Raw genomic sequence first — 14,319 nt, forward strand, 5'->3', positions numbered from 1 at the left:
ATATCTCGTGCACCAAAATGAGGGCTGTGTAAATTGCCTGTTGTTTTGGCCAGTTCAACGGACTTCTCCCTTTTGTGATGTGTCTTGCTTCTCCTTTCAAGAACTGCTATTCCTCCCTCCAAGTGATTCTGATGGGACTTGTGGTCCCTGCACAGGACCACACATGACTCAGATTAGCCAGAGAAGCAGAGTAGTCCATAGGAGAGCATGGGACCCAGGGAGGTCAACCAGAGTCAGTTTTAGAGGGTTGTTTTGACTTTTGCCAGAGAGAGATCGCCATTACACTCTAGGTTTCTGTAAACATGGAGGCTTGAAACTTCAAGGGATCATCCGCTATCGTGTGGAACAAACTGACTGGAGAATTAAATTTGAAAAGAAGAAAACAGAGCTGCTAACTGAGAAAGAGGAGAGGCAGATGAGGAGAAACAACAGGAGAGAGAGGGAGGAGGGGAGGGAAGGAGGCAGGGAAGAGAGAAACTCAAAGAAAAAGGCTGCTGCTGCTGCTAAGTCGCTTCAGTCGTGTCCGACTCTGTGCGACCCCATAGACGGCAGCCCACCAGGCTCTGCCATCCCTGGGATTCTCCAGGCAAGAATACTGGAGTGGGTTGCCATTTCCTTCTCCAGTGCATGAAAGGGAAAAGTGAAAGTGAAGTTGCTCCGTCATGTCCGACTCTCAGCGACCCCATGGACTGTAGCCTACCAGGCTCCTCCGTCCATGGGATTTTCCAGGCAAGAGTACTGGAGTGGGGTGCCATTGCCTTCTCCGAAGAAAAAGGCAGGAAAAGACAAAAACCAAGAAAGAAGAGTTATGTTAGGCACGTATACACACAGATCACACAGATCCATACACATAAACCCAGACAGGGAGCAACACATACACACAAACAGAAATAGACACACGTGCAGACATATCGGATATATGTGAAGAGGACCAAAGGGACTTGATGTCACTGACACTTGATGATATTATTTGAATTCCTGCAGTCATCTGTGCATAAAATGGTATCTGTTCATAGGACTTCCTGGTTCTAAGAGATGACATTGCTTGAGCCTATTGGGTTTGGTGCATGCTAAGTCACTTCGGTTGTGTCCAACTCTTTGCCACCCCATGAACTATAACTGGCCAGACTCCTCTGTCCATGGGATTCTCCAGGCAAGGATACAGGAGCGGGTCACCACTCCCTCCTCCAGAGGACCTTCTCAATCCATGGAGGGAAGGTGTGTCTCTTACATCTCTTGCATTGGCAGGCAGGTTTTTTTTTTTTTTTTTACCACTGGTGCCATCTGGGCTTAGAGTCCTAAACAATACAGAATAGGACTGTTTCTGGCTCCATTTTGGGCACTCAACCAGCTCTGAAACATTTCTATATCTCTGAGCCTCCATTTCCTCATTTTTTAAAAAATGCAACCATGAAACTTGCTTTATCTACAAGTGATTTTACTTTACTTTACCTACAAGCTCTCCAATATTGTGAGAGCTATATCGATCAGGCTATGGAAGGAATTTGAAAGTAAAAACAAATGCTATACAGATATATGGACATCATCATGGAACATTCATTCTGAAAAAATTTGCCCTGGTAGGAGTTTGTTGTCTTTTTCCAATGTTGCAGTTCTCACACTGGGCAAAGCTGGTGGAAAAACTCCTCCACCCAGGCGGTGCTTTTTAAGGTAACAGAAAGCAGCTATTAAAAGGTGTCAAACATTTGGGGAGCCGATGTATCTAATGGGAGAGAATTGCTTTGAACAGAGATGACTGCTCCTTTTAAGGACACCTTGAGAGAATGACCCAGAAGATTAGCGTGATCTCCGGCTGCAGAGTGGTTGTCCCATCCCTATTTGTGTTCAGATGGAAAGGAAATGGGAAGAGAACATGTAATCCTTATCTTTCAAATCCATGTTTTACTGATTTTACAGAGTTACATCTTTCAGTAAAAGAAGAACATTTCTCTGACTTTAACCTCATGCCTCTCTGATAGGAGATGTTTTATTTGTGACGTGTTGGATTCCTTTAGCAGCAATACTGCTGCAACTACTTGGGTAGTCAAAACCCAATAGTTGGTATTTATGATAATTTGTGCTCATGTGCTGCATCACTTCAGTTGTGTCCAACTCTTTGCAACCCTATGGACTGCAGCCCACCAGGCTCCTCCGTCCATGGGATTCTCCAGGCAAGAATACTGAGTGGGTTGTCACGCCCTCCTCCAGGGGATCTTCCTGATCCAGGGATCGAACCCACATCTCTTACTTCTCCTGCATTGGCAGGAGGGTTCTTTACCACTAGTGCCACTTGGGAAGCTCATTATGATAATTAGGTTGCCTCTTAAAATCAAGGTGAAATCTTTTGGAGGAAATCATCTCAAAGGTATTCCTACAAAGAGAATATCTACTATGTACTGAGTTCAGGACAATGAAATAGATGTCTCCTGTCCTCTGTCTCCTTGAGATCTCGCACATGGAGTAGGTAATTGAAGCACATTATCTAGAAGGGGAAGCGGAATATGGAGAAATTAGGTGAGAGGTTCCCAACCCAGGTTGCATATCAGTATCATTTCAAGTGCTTGTTTAACAAACAGATTCTTTCACTGAAGCCCAAGTGATTCTAATGTGTGAGATCAGGTTCAGGAAACACTGTGTTCAATAACTTGGCCAGGATCATACTGACTGCTAGTTGACCTAGGTCTGCCTGAATCCAAATCCCACATTCTTTTCCTGTCATTATCTTTGTCGATGAATCCTTCAAAGTAACTTAAACAAGCAAAAAAACCCCGCAACCACCCACACCTTTTGCATTGTTCCCTGCATAAAAAATAGGAAACACAAATCCTATTGAATCTACATTTCTGAAAAATCATTTACCCTCTAATGGGGGTTGTCTCTATCTCGGACCTAACATAGGGCTAATGAAATGCTCACTGTCCTAGGCCAGGTTTGGTGAGTGACATTGGATTGGCTATCTACTTGCTGGCAAAATTAAGAGAACAAAACACATTCACTACAGTGTGGAAGGTCAGCTCTCCTTAATAAAGGGTTTGCGGTGATGTGAAATTGGAAAAGAAATGATGTATTCTGAAGCTATTTTCATCCCATTACCTTCAGTCAAGAAGAATAAAGGCAAATGTACTTTCTAAGATTGGTCTCCAAGTCTGATGTGCAGTGAAGGGACATAACTGACTTTCTTCTCCCACATACACTGACCCTTTCCCCCTCAGCTTGGAAACTTGTACTAGAACATTCACAGCTGCTAAAGGCATACGTATACTTTTCATGTCTTTTGTTTGTTTGTGTGACGGGATATACATTTTCTGAGTTCAGGGCCTGCAAATCTACTGATTCTCAGAGAAAGAATTCTGTTTCCTTCTTAAGGCCAGGCAGCCTCACCCACCAGCTGTCTTCTTCAGAACATAAACCAAATAAATATGGGACCCTGGTGACTTCTACCATCTACTTCAGAGCTAGTGGCAGATTTATTTTAACTCAGTGTAATCAGGTTCCTCCAATTGGTCTGTTTTATGATTTGGAGCTTTTTCTCCTAGCAGTTTTGACTTTTAAATTGTAGTACCTAGATAATGAAGAAAACAAAAATGAAATTTGAACTAGAGAAAGGATTTTGTTAGTTACTCAGTAGTGTCCGACTCTTTGTGGCCCCATGGACTGAAGCCTGACAGGTTCCTCTGTCTATGGGATTCCCCAGGCAAGAATACTGGAGTGGTTGCCATTCCCTTCTCCAGGGGATCTTTCCAACCCAGGGATCCAACCTGTGTCTCCTGCATTGCATGCAGATTCTTACCATCTGAGTCACCAGGATGGTGATAATTTAAAACCTTCTCAAAAAGGTAGAGACTGTTCCTGGTTTATATAAACCACAGAAATCTTTTCACCCAAAGACACAATCAGAGGAGATGCATTTCCAGAGTGTTTTTCTTTTTCAAAGTAATAAATAAATAAATATTTTATATGTACATAATTTTTCTCATACCCACTGTAAACTGCAATTCAGTATGATTCCAAATATTCTGAATCAAAGACTGCCATTTCACTTTGAAAGACCCCATGTTGTCTAGTTTTTTTTTTTTTTAAATATGACAAGTAAATCTGGGTCCTCATCAGAGCCATGACAAGTTTGAGATAAAAGTATGAGAGAGATGAATGGGGGTGCCCTCAAAAGGCACAGAAAGATTTTTGAATCATCTGCCTTTAACAATGGAATTCCTAGTGATAAATGAGGCCTGAAGGTGGAGGGAGAGTGCCGCATCATAGGGTGTGCTGTTTGTCCATGCTCCATAAAAATGGGAACCTCAGTGTTTATTTTCATGGGGATCCTCTCTTTACTTCTCTGCATTCCTGTAGCTTCTCACTTTGTCTTCGTCCACATGGAAATTCTCTCCCATTTCTAACCACCTAAGTTAGGCAGATTTGATTTTCCCAGGTTGTTCCTATTTTCCATACAACCTACACTTGACCTCTGACTTTTCCTACAATAGGCCATTCTGGGAAACCATCTGGTTCATTCCAACTCCTGCTTCTGAGATGCTTCCAGCTGTATCAGCAGATTTGGTTGGCTTCCTTCTGTTCTTGCTGAGCTTTCTGTGGGAGGCATCATTTCATTCCATTTTTTTTTTTTTAAATAAATTTATTTATTTTAGTTGGGGGCTAATTACTTTACAATATTGTAGTAGTTTTTACCATACATTGACATGAATCAGCCATGGGTTTACATGTGTTCCCCTTCCTGGACCCCCCATCCACCTCCCTCCCCATCCCATCCCTCTGGGTCATCCAATTGCCCTGGCCCTGAGCATTTTTCTCATGCATCAAACATGGAATGGTGTTCTGTTTCACATATGATAATATACATGTTTCAATGCTATTCTCCCTGACCGTCCCACCCTCACCTTCTCCCTCAGAGTCCATAAGACTGTTCTATGCATCTGTGTCTCTTATTCTGTCTCGCATATAGGGTTATCATTACCATCTTTCAAATTCAATATATATGCATTAGTATACTGTATTGGTGTTTTTCTTTCTGGCTTACTTCACTCTGTTTAATGGGCTCCAGTTTCATTCATCTCAATAGAACCGATTCAAATGTATTCTTTTTAATGGCTGAGTAATATTCCATTGTGTATATGTACCACAGCTTCCTTATCCATTCATCTGCTGATGGACATCTAGGTTGCTTCCATGTCCTGGCTACTGTAAACAGTGCTGCGATGAACATTGGGGTACACGTGTCTCTTTCAATTCTGGTTTCCTCGGTGTGTTCATTCCATTTTCTACCAGTTAACCAGATAACCAGCTGACTAATTTATGTTGTACCAAATGTCCGTTAGAAGCAAATCTGAAATAAAATAGTGCTAGGCCTTTGATGGTGAGATATCATATCACCAAACACATGACTATCTCTCAAGCACAGCCTCTACTAACCTTGACACCCAATCTCCCTCATCCATAAAGAAGTTAATTCAGGCAATTACTCCCTCATCCATAAAAAAGTTAATTCAGGTAATTAATAAAATATAGGGTTGGCCAAAAATATTCATATAGGTTTTTTGGAATGCCTAACAGAAAAACCCATATGAACTCTTTTGTCAATCTAATACTTTTCAGGGTCTGCTTCCATCTTCTTTCAGTTCAGTTCAGTTCAGTCGCTCAGTCGTGTCCGGCTCTTTGTGACCCCATGAATTGCAGCACGCCAGGCCTCTCTGTCCATCACCAACTCCCGGAGTCTACCCAAACCCATGTCCATCGAGTCGGTGATGCCATCCAACCATCTCATCCTCTGTCGTCCCCTTCTCCTCTTGCCCCCAATCCTACCCAGCATTAGGGTCTTTTCCAATGAGTCAACCTTTCGCATGAGGTGGCCAAAGTATTGGAGTTTCAACTTCAACATCAGACCTTCCAATGAATACCCAGGGTTGATCTCTTTTAGGATGGATTGATTGGATCTCCTTGCAGTCCAAGGGACTCTCAAGAGTCTTCTCCAACACCACAGTTCAAAAGCATCAATTCTTCGGCACTCAGCTTTCTTCACCGTCCAACTCTCACATCCATACATGACCACTGGAAAAACCATAGCCTTGACTAGACGGACTTATGTTGGCAAAGTAATGTCTCTGCTTTTAAATATGCTATCTAGGTTGGTCATAACCTTCCTTCCAAGGAGTAAGCGTCTTTTAATTTCATGGCTGCAATCACCATCTGCAGTGATTCTGGAGCCCCAAAATATAAAGTCTGACACTGTTTCCACTGTTTCCCCATCTATTTCTCATGAAGTGATGGGACCAGATGCCATGATCTTAGTTTTCTGAACGTTGAGCTTTAAGCCAACTTTTTCACTCTCCTCTTTCACCTTCATCAAGAGGCTCTTTAGTTCTTCTTCACTTTCTGCCATAAGGGTGGTGTCATCCGCATATTTGAGGTTATTGGTATTTCTCCCAGCAATCTTGATTCCAGCTTGTGTTTCTTCCAGCCCAGCGTTTCTCATGATGTACTCTGCATATAAGTTAAATAAGCAGGGTGACAATATACAGCCTTGACGTACTCCTTTTCCTATTTGGAACCAGTCTGTTGTTCCATGTCCAGTTCTAACTGTTGCTTCCTGACCCGCATACAGGTTTCTCAAGAGACAGGTCAGATGGTCTGGTATTCCCATTTCTTTCATAATTTTCCACAGTTTATTGTGATCCACACAGTCAAAGGCTTTGGCATAGTCAATAAAGCAGAAATAGATGTTTTTCTGGAACCCTCTTGCTTTTTCAATGATCCAGCGGATATTGGCAATTTGATCTCTGGTTCCTCTGCCTTTTCTAAAACCAGCTTGAACATCTGGAAGTTCATCTTCTTTATATCATGTATATCTGCTAAACGGGCCTGAAACAAGTGTGACCCACTAAAGTATCCTTTACCTAGATTAGTGTCTGACCTAAGTGTTCCCTTCAGGATTGTCTGTTTCCTGTTGGCCTTCCAAGTTAAGAGAAGATGTCATTTAGACTTCAAGGACGAGGAGCCAGATCACTTTCACAGGACCAAAAGGGACAAAGACCAAGAGAGAATTCCAACCCATTTTTGTTTCAATTCACAATCTATTTATCTCCTCTGTTCCATCCATTTTGTTCTTAAACTTTATCATGGCACCTCCTTTACCCTGATGAAGTGAGGTGTCGTGGTGTGCATGCGTGTGTGTGTTTGTGTGTGTTAGAAGACTCTCACTTGGGGTTAGAATGTGCAGCTAATAATGACCTTAAGGGCATTTGATGAAAAAGAGGTGGAGAGGGAAGGTGTGTGAAGATTGGGCATTCTCAAACTCTGCTGGCTGGAAGGCAAACTGGTTAAACTTTGCTTGAGGGTATTCTGTTCATATTTACCAATCATCTTAAAAATCTACAGGCTTCCCTGATGGCTCAGATGGTAAAGAATCCGCCTGCAGTGCAGGAGACTTGCGTTCGAAATCTGGGTTGAGAAGATATTTTAGAGAAAGGAATGGCTACCCACTCCAGTATTCTTGCCTGGAGAATTCCATGGACAGAGGAACTGGCAAGAAAAATGTGTAATGTTGATAATAATGGAAGAGACGTAATCCAATCATCATTCTTCAATACATATCAGTTCAGATCAGTTCAGTCGCTCAGTCGTGTCCGATTCATTGCAACCCCATGAACTGCAGCACGCCAGGCCTCCCTGTCTATCACCAACTCCTGGAGTTTACTCAAACTCATCTCCACTGAGTCAGTGATGCTATCCAACCATCTCATCCTCTATTGTCCCCTTCTCCTCCCGCCTTCAATCTTTCCCAGCATCAGGGTCTTTTCAAATGAGTCAGTTCTCTGCATCAGGTGGTCAAACTATTGGAGTTTCAGCTTCAGCATCAGTCCTTCCAATGAATATTCTGGACTGATTTCCTTTAGGATGGACTAATTGGATCTCCTTGCAGTCCAAGGGATTCTCAAGAGTCTTCTCCAATACTGCAGTTCAAAAGCATCAATTCTTCGGCGCTCAACTTTCTTTATAGTCCAATTCTCACATACATACATGACTACTGGAAAAACCATAGCTTTGACTAGATGGACGTTTGTTGGCAAAGTAATGTCTCTGTGTTTTAATATGCTGTCTAGGTTGGTCATAGCTTTTCTTCCAAGGAGTAAGCGTCTTTTAATTTCATGGCTACAGTCATGATGTGCAGTGATTTTGGAGCCTAAGAAAATAAAGTCTTTCACTGTTTCCACTGTTTCCCCATCTATTTGCCATGAGGTGATGGGACCAGATGCCATGATCTTAGTTTTCTGCAAGTTGAGTTTTAAGCCAACTTTTTCACTCTCCCCTTTCGTCAAGAGGCTCTTTAGTTCTTCTTTGCTTTCTGCCATAAGGTTGGTATCATCTGCATATCTGAGGTTACTGATATTTCTCCTGGCAGTCTTGGTTCCAGCTTGTGCTTCATCCAGCCTGGCATTTAGCATGATATACTCTGCATATAAGTTAAATAAGCAGGGTGACAATATACAACCTTAACATACTCCTTTCCTGATTTGGATCCAGTTTGTTGTTCCATGTCCAGTTCTAACTGTTGCTTCTTGACCTGCATACAGATTTCTCAGGAGGCAGGTAAGGTGGTCTGGTATTCCCAGATCATCCAATCTAAGTAGACATTGGAAGATTCATTATAGTCCATGGGGTTGCACAGAGTCAGACACAAATGAATGACTAACACTTCCACTGTTTTCACTTAAAAATTTACATTCCTTCCTTTAGGAATCTATTTTTAAACAAATAATAAGAAATACAGAAAAAGATTTGTGTCCAAAAATCTGAATCTCAGCATTGTTTATATCAATGAAAAAACTCAAGGATTTGTCAGGTAAGTTATGAAATATCCACACAATGGGATTCTGTCATTAAAAATATTGCCCCTAAGAATTTTTAGTCATGGGGAAGTGATTATGCTAAGTGAAAAGGATAGATATAAAACCATGTGACTAACACCAGTTCTGCCAAAAGTGGATTATTGAAAAAGACTGTACAAACATGTCAACTGAATTTCGGGTTGCTTTTTCTGCTTTTTATTTTTTGTATTTAAAACACACACAAACACACACCCATCTCCAAAACCATTAGGGAACAAAAGAAAGAGAAATAGGGCAATTTGCAAATGCAGGCAAACCTTCTGGGAAGTGCCCATAACTTCAAACACAGAAGCTAACTTTGACCCAACTGCAAAAAGCCACTGTGAAAAGACATGTGGGGCTCATAGAACAGGGGAGAAGCCTAAAGATAAAGCAGGAGAAAGACAGATAGGCTACCCAGAATGTCTGTGGGGCCAGAGCAAGTGTACAAATGGAAGCCTATATAATACATGTTTAAATATGTATGAGTTATATATCAAACTAATCACATGAAATATGTTACATTCTTTGCCCTTGACAAATACTCCTTCAGAACAACAACCAAAAATATGTGCAAAGCCATAGTTATTTCCAAATAACCGTGGCTCGCCTGCACATTTGCCCTGGGGTTCTGCTGACTCAGCCAGAGCCAGGCAGGAATAGAGAGAGAACAGAGAAGAGCTTCCCCTGACTGCCGGTGCTCTTCCTTCAGCTTCCTCTTCTGAGAGCTCAGGAAGTCCATAAGGAAAGCTCTGTGTTTTCTCTTTCTCTGAGGTGTCTAAGGGGGCTCTTAATCCTCATACAGTTGATTGCCCACTAATATCCCCTTCCCCCAGAGATCTCTTGTACCTTTCATCATTTAAGGACACAGATAGAAGGTGCTGGCTCTGAACCAGGAAGCCACCAGGCCAGTGTCTTAGTCTTGGACTTCCCAGCCTCCTGAACTGGGAGCAATACATTTCTGTTGCTTGTAAGATAGCCAGGGTACCGTGTTTTGTTATAGCAGCTCAAAGACATTAAGACAGTGCATAAGATAAATGGGAGACAGGAAGACAAATTAGGAACCATCTCGGCCTTGGAGTAAATGTTAATGGTTGCCTCTGATACCAGTGGTCATCAAAAACAATGACCCTCAGATTGCATCTGTGGGCTTGGACTCCAGGAAATTCTTTCCAACTCTCTGTAGCTTATGGCATGATTTCCTGCCTAACCGATAAGATTGTAAGTGATGCTGAGTGAAGTAAGTAGCTCTCTGCTTGCTCTCAGGCAAGCATATTTGGGCACACAAAGGCAGATACGCTGGCTTGTGTCTGGAGGTACTATCCCTGCATTAAGGTAATCACATTGAGACCCACTGTGTCTTGGAACACTTGCCAATGAAGGATGAAATGAATCCCTTGGAGAATATTTATCACACACACACATACACACACTCACACAGAGAATGTTGAGAGGACCTAGTAACATATAACTGCGATACAAGAATTGATGTGTCAGAATTTACGTGTCCTCTCATAGCAACTGATCTCAGTGCTTGTGTGTGAAAAAATTTGGGGAGAGGGCTGCAGGGAAAGCTTTTATTTTATACCTCAACTTGTGAGTTTAATGCTTAGCTTCTGATTAAGTTTCTGAAAAGCACAACAGAAGGTCTCTGGGATTAGGGTTTATAAATTCTCCCACATGAGCCAATATTTCAAAATCTCTCACTCAAGTGTGTTAATGCCCGTGCTTCTAGGCTGAATGATTCACGGCCTCTAATACACATTTTCTCCTTTGAAGGTTGAAGTGACGATGATGTCTTTTACCTCATTAATTTCTTCTGTCCTCTTAGTTTCTCTTTGTCCTTCCATCCAAGGCTTCTCTTTTTCCTTCTGAGCTCCCCTCTTGCTCCAAATTAACCCCCTTCTCTGTCTGACATCTCTGTTAATGGGTCATTTGTTGTTTGTCTTATTCAGAACTGATACCCAGGTGACATCATTTTCCGCTCAACTTTTCTCACATCTCGTCAGTCAAAAGCTCTGTCAGCCCTGTCAGTGTGACCCATATGATATATTTTATGGGCCCACCATCCATTTACTTCCTGAGACCCCACTGGGCTACTTCATTATTGCTCATGTTTATATTATGTTCAGAGCTCAAATTTTAAAAACAATCACCATTAAAAAATTTATCTCTCTTCATGCAAGTCTCTGTTGTCTTAGGAGACTAATACATTGTTATGAAACACTATTTTCAAACTTTCCAAGGAACTTCCCAGTATAAATCTCAAATTCTTTAACTTGGCATGAAAGGTTCTCACTCCATCAAGTATCCACCTTCTTTACATTTTTCCTCCCACAACATTTGCAGCTGGATTTCAGTGTTCTTGAAAACTTAAAGCACATTTTTTACTGGACTATCTTTGTTCCTACTATTCTACCTGCCTGCAATTATTTCCTTCCATCTCTACCTTTGCCCAATTCTAGTATATTTTTTAAAGCAGGGGTCCCCAGCCTCAGGGATCTAATGCCTGATGATCTGAAGTGGAACTGATACAATAATAATAGAAATAAAATGCACAATAAACATAATGCACTTGAATCATCCTGAAACCACTCTCCCTGTCCCCTGGTCCATGGAAAAATTGCCATAAGGGTGGTGTCATTTGAATGGGACTCGTGATAGAAGCACGATTTGATGCTGTAAAGAGCAATATTGCATAGGAACCTGGAATGTTAGGTCCATGAATTAGAGCAAATTGGAAATGGTCAAACAGGAGATGACAAAAGTGAACATCGACATTCTAGGAATCATGGACTAAGATGGACTGGAATGGGTGAATTTAACCCAGATGACCATTATATCTACTACTGTGGGCAGGAATCCCTTAGAAGAAATGGAGTAGCCATCATAGTCAACAAAAGAGTCCGAATGCAGTACTTGGACGCAATCTCAAAAATGACAGAATGATCTCTGTTCACTTCCAAGGCAAACCATTTGATAGCACGGTAATTCAAGTCTATGCCCCGACCAGTAACGCCGAAGAAGCTGAAGTTGAACAGTTCTATGAAGACCTACAAGACCTTCTAGAACTAACACCCAAAATAGATGTCCTTTTCATTATAGGGGACTGGAATGCAAAAGTAGGAAGTCAAGAAACACCCGGAGTAACAGGCAAATTTGGCCTTGGAATACAGAATGAAGCAGGGCAAAGGCTAATAGAGTTCTGCCAAAACGCAGTGGTAATAGCAAACACCCTCTTCCAACAACACAAGACAAGACTCTACACATGGACATCACCAGGTGGTTGATACCAAAATCAGATTGATTATATTCTTTGCGGCCAAAGACGGAGAAGCTCTATACAGTCAGCAAAAACAAGACCGGGAGCTGACTGTGGCTCAGATCATGAACTCCTTATTGCCAAATTCAGACTGAAATTGAAGAAAGTGGAGAAAATCTCAACCATTCAGGTATGACCTAAATCAAATCCCTTATGACTATACAATAGAAGTGAGAAATAGATTTAAAGGACTAGATCTGATAGACAGAATGCCTGATGAACTATGGATGGAGGTTCATGACATTGTACAGGAGACAGGAATCAAGACCATCCCCAAGAAAAAGAAATGCAAAAAAGCAAAATGGCTGTCTGAGGAGGCCTTACAAATAGCTGTGAAAAGAAAAGATGTGAAAAGCAAAGGAGAAAAGGAAAGATATACCCATTTGAATGCAGAGTTCCAAAGAATAGCAAGGAGAGATAAGAAAGCCTTCCTCAGTGATCAATGCAAAGAAAGAGAGGAAAACAATACAATGGGAAAGACTAGAGATCTCTTCAGGAAAATTAGAGATACCAAGGGAACACACCAGTTAGAATGGTCAAAATCTGGAACACTGACAACAACAAATCCTGATGAGAAAGTAGAGCAACAGGAACTCTCATTAACTGTTGGTGGGAATGCAAAATTGTTCAGTCACAACGGAAGACAGTTTGGTAGTTGCTTGTAAGACTAAACATACTTTTACCACATCAAAGTGAAAATGAAAGTTAGTTACACAGTCGTGTCTGACTCTTTATGATTCCATGGACTACAGCCTCCCTGGCTCCTCTGTCTATGGAATTCTCCAGGTAAGAGAACTCGAGTGGGTTGCTATTTTCTTTTCTAGGGGTTCTTCCCAACCTGGGGCTCGAACCCAGGTCTCCTGCATTGTAGGCAGATTCTTTACCAACTGAGCCACTAGGGAATGAACCATAATATAATATGTTAACAATATGTCAATGTAGCTTCATTAATTGTGACGAATGTGCCTTGATCATGGAATTGATAATGGGGAAGCTGTCTGATGGAAGTGGACATAGGGAAATCTCTGTACCTTCATTTCAGTTTTGCTGTGAAGTGCTATAAAAAAAAAAGTGACACTCAGATTTTTCCTTCAGTAGCATCCTTCCTATGTGTCTCTGTGTTTGAATACCCTTCTTCCAAGGACACTGGACACTGGATTAGGGCTCACTCTAATTCATGTTACATCATTTTTTTCTATTGTCGTAAGAGTATTTAACATGAGCCTTCCCTTCTTAAATTTCTGAAGTGCACAAAACAGTATGACTAACTTTAGGCACAATGTTACACTGCAGATCTTTAGAATTTATTCTTGTATAACTAATATACAAGTATGAACCTTTATACTTATTGAACAGCAGCTCTTCTTTATTCCCCCCTCAGACCCTGACAATCACCATTCTACTCTGTTTTCTATGAGTCTGATTATTTTAAATACCCACACTAGTGGAATAATGCAGTATTTGTCCTTCTGTGACCAGCTTATTTCACTTAGAATAATGTCTTTCTGGTTCATCTATATTGCCACCTATGGCAGGATTTCATTCTTTTTTAAGACTGAATGATATTCCCTTGTATGTATATACCAGTTTTTCTTTATCCATTCACCTATCAATGAGCATTTATGCTGCTTCCATGTCTTGACTATTATAAATAATTCTGCAATGGACATATGCAAGTTGATATCTTTGAGATCTTGATTTCAGTTCAATAAATATCCAGAAGTGGGATTACTAGATCACATAGTAATTCTATTTTTAAGTTTTTGAGAAACTGCCATACTGTTTTCTGTAGTGGCTACACTATCTTACATCCCCAGCAATAGTATAGAAGAGTTCAGTTTCTTCACATCCTCACCAACACTTATCTTTTTTTTTTGGCTGTGCCATGTGGCCTGTGAGATCCTAGCTCCCCAACCAGGAGTCAAACCCAAGCCCTCAGCAGTGAGAGCACAGAGTCTTAACCACTGGACCAACAAGGAATCCCTCATCCTTTGTTTTACAATAACGATCCTAAAAGGTGTGAGGTGATATCTTGTTGCCCTTTTGATATGCCATTATGAACTCAAATATTACATATGTAAAGACTTTATTTCCAAATGAGGTGGAAGTCACAGGTGC

The 14,319-nt window shown here is 41.3% G+C and overlaps 1 non-coding gene across 1 annotated transcript; it reads right to left on the reverse strand.

Moving 5' to 3' along the window:
• Positions 1-13,031: 13,031 nt before the first annotated feature.
• TRNAC-ACA (transfer RNA cysteine (anticodon ACA)) lies at positions 13,032-13,103 on the reverse strand. The gene has a single exon. It is a non-coding gene; the product is annotated as a tRNA-Cys (tRNA).
• Positions 13,104-14,319: the final 1,216 nt, after the last annotated feature.

The sequence above is a fragment of the Giraffa tippelskirchi genome, chromosome 6, assembly GCF_054371585.1.
Source record: "Giraffa tippelskirchi isolate mGirTip1 chromosome 6, T2T-mGirTip1v1.2.pri, whole genome shotgun sequence".
Classification (NCBI taxonomy): domain Eukaryota; kingdom Metazoa; phylum Chordata; class Mammalia; order Artiodactyla; family Giraffidae; genus Giraffa; species Giraffa tippelskirchi.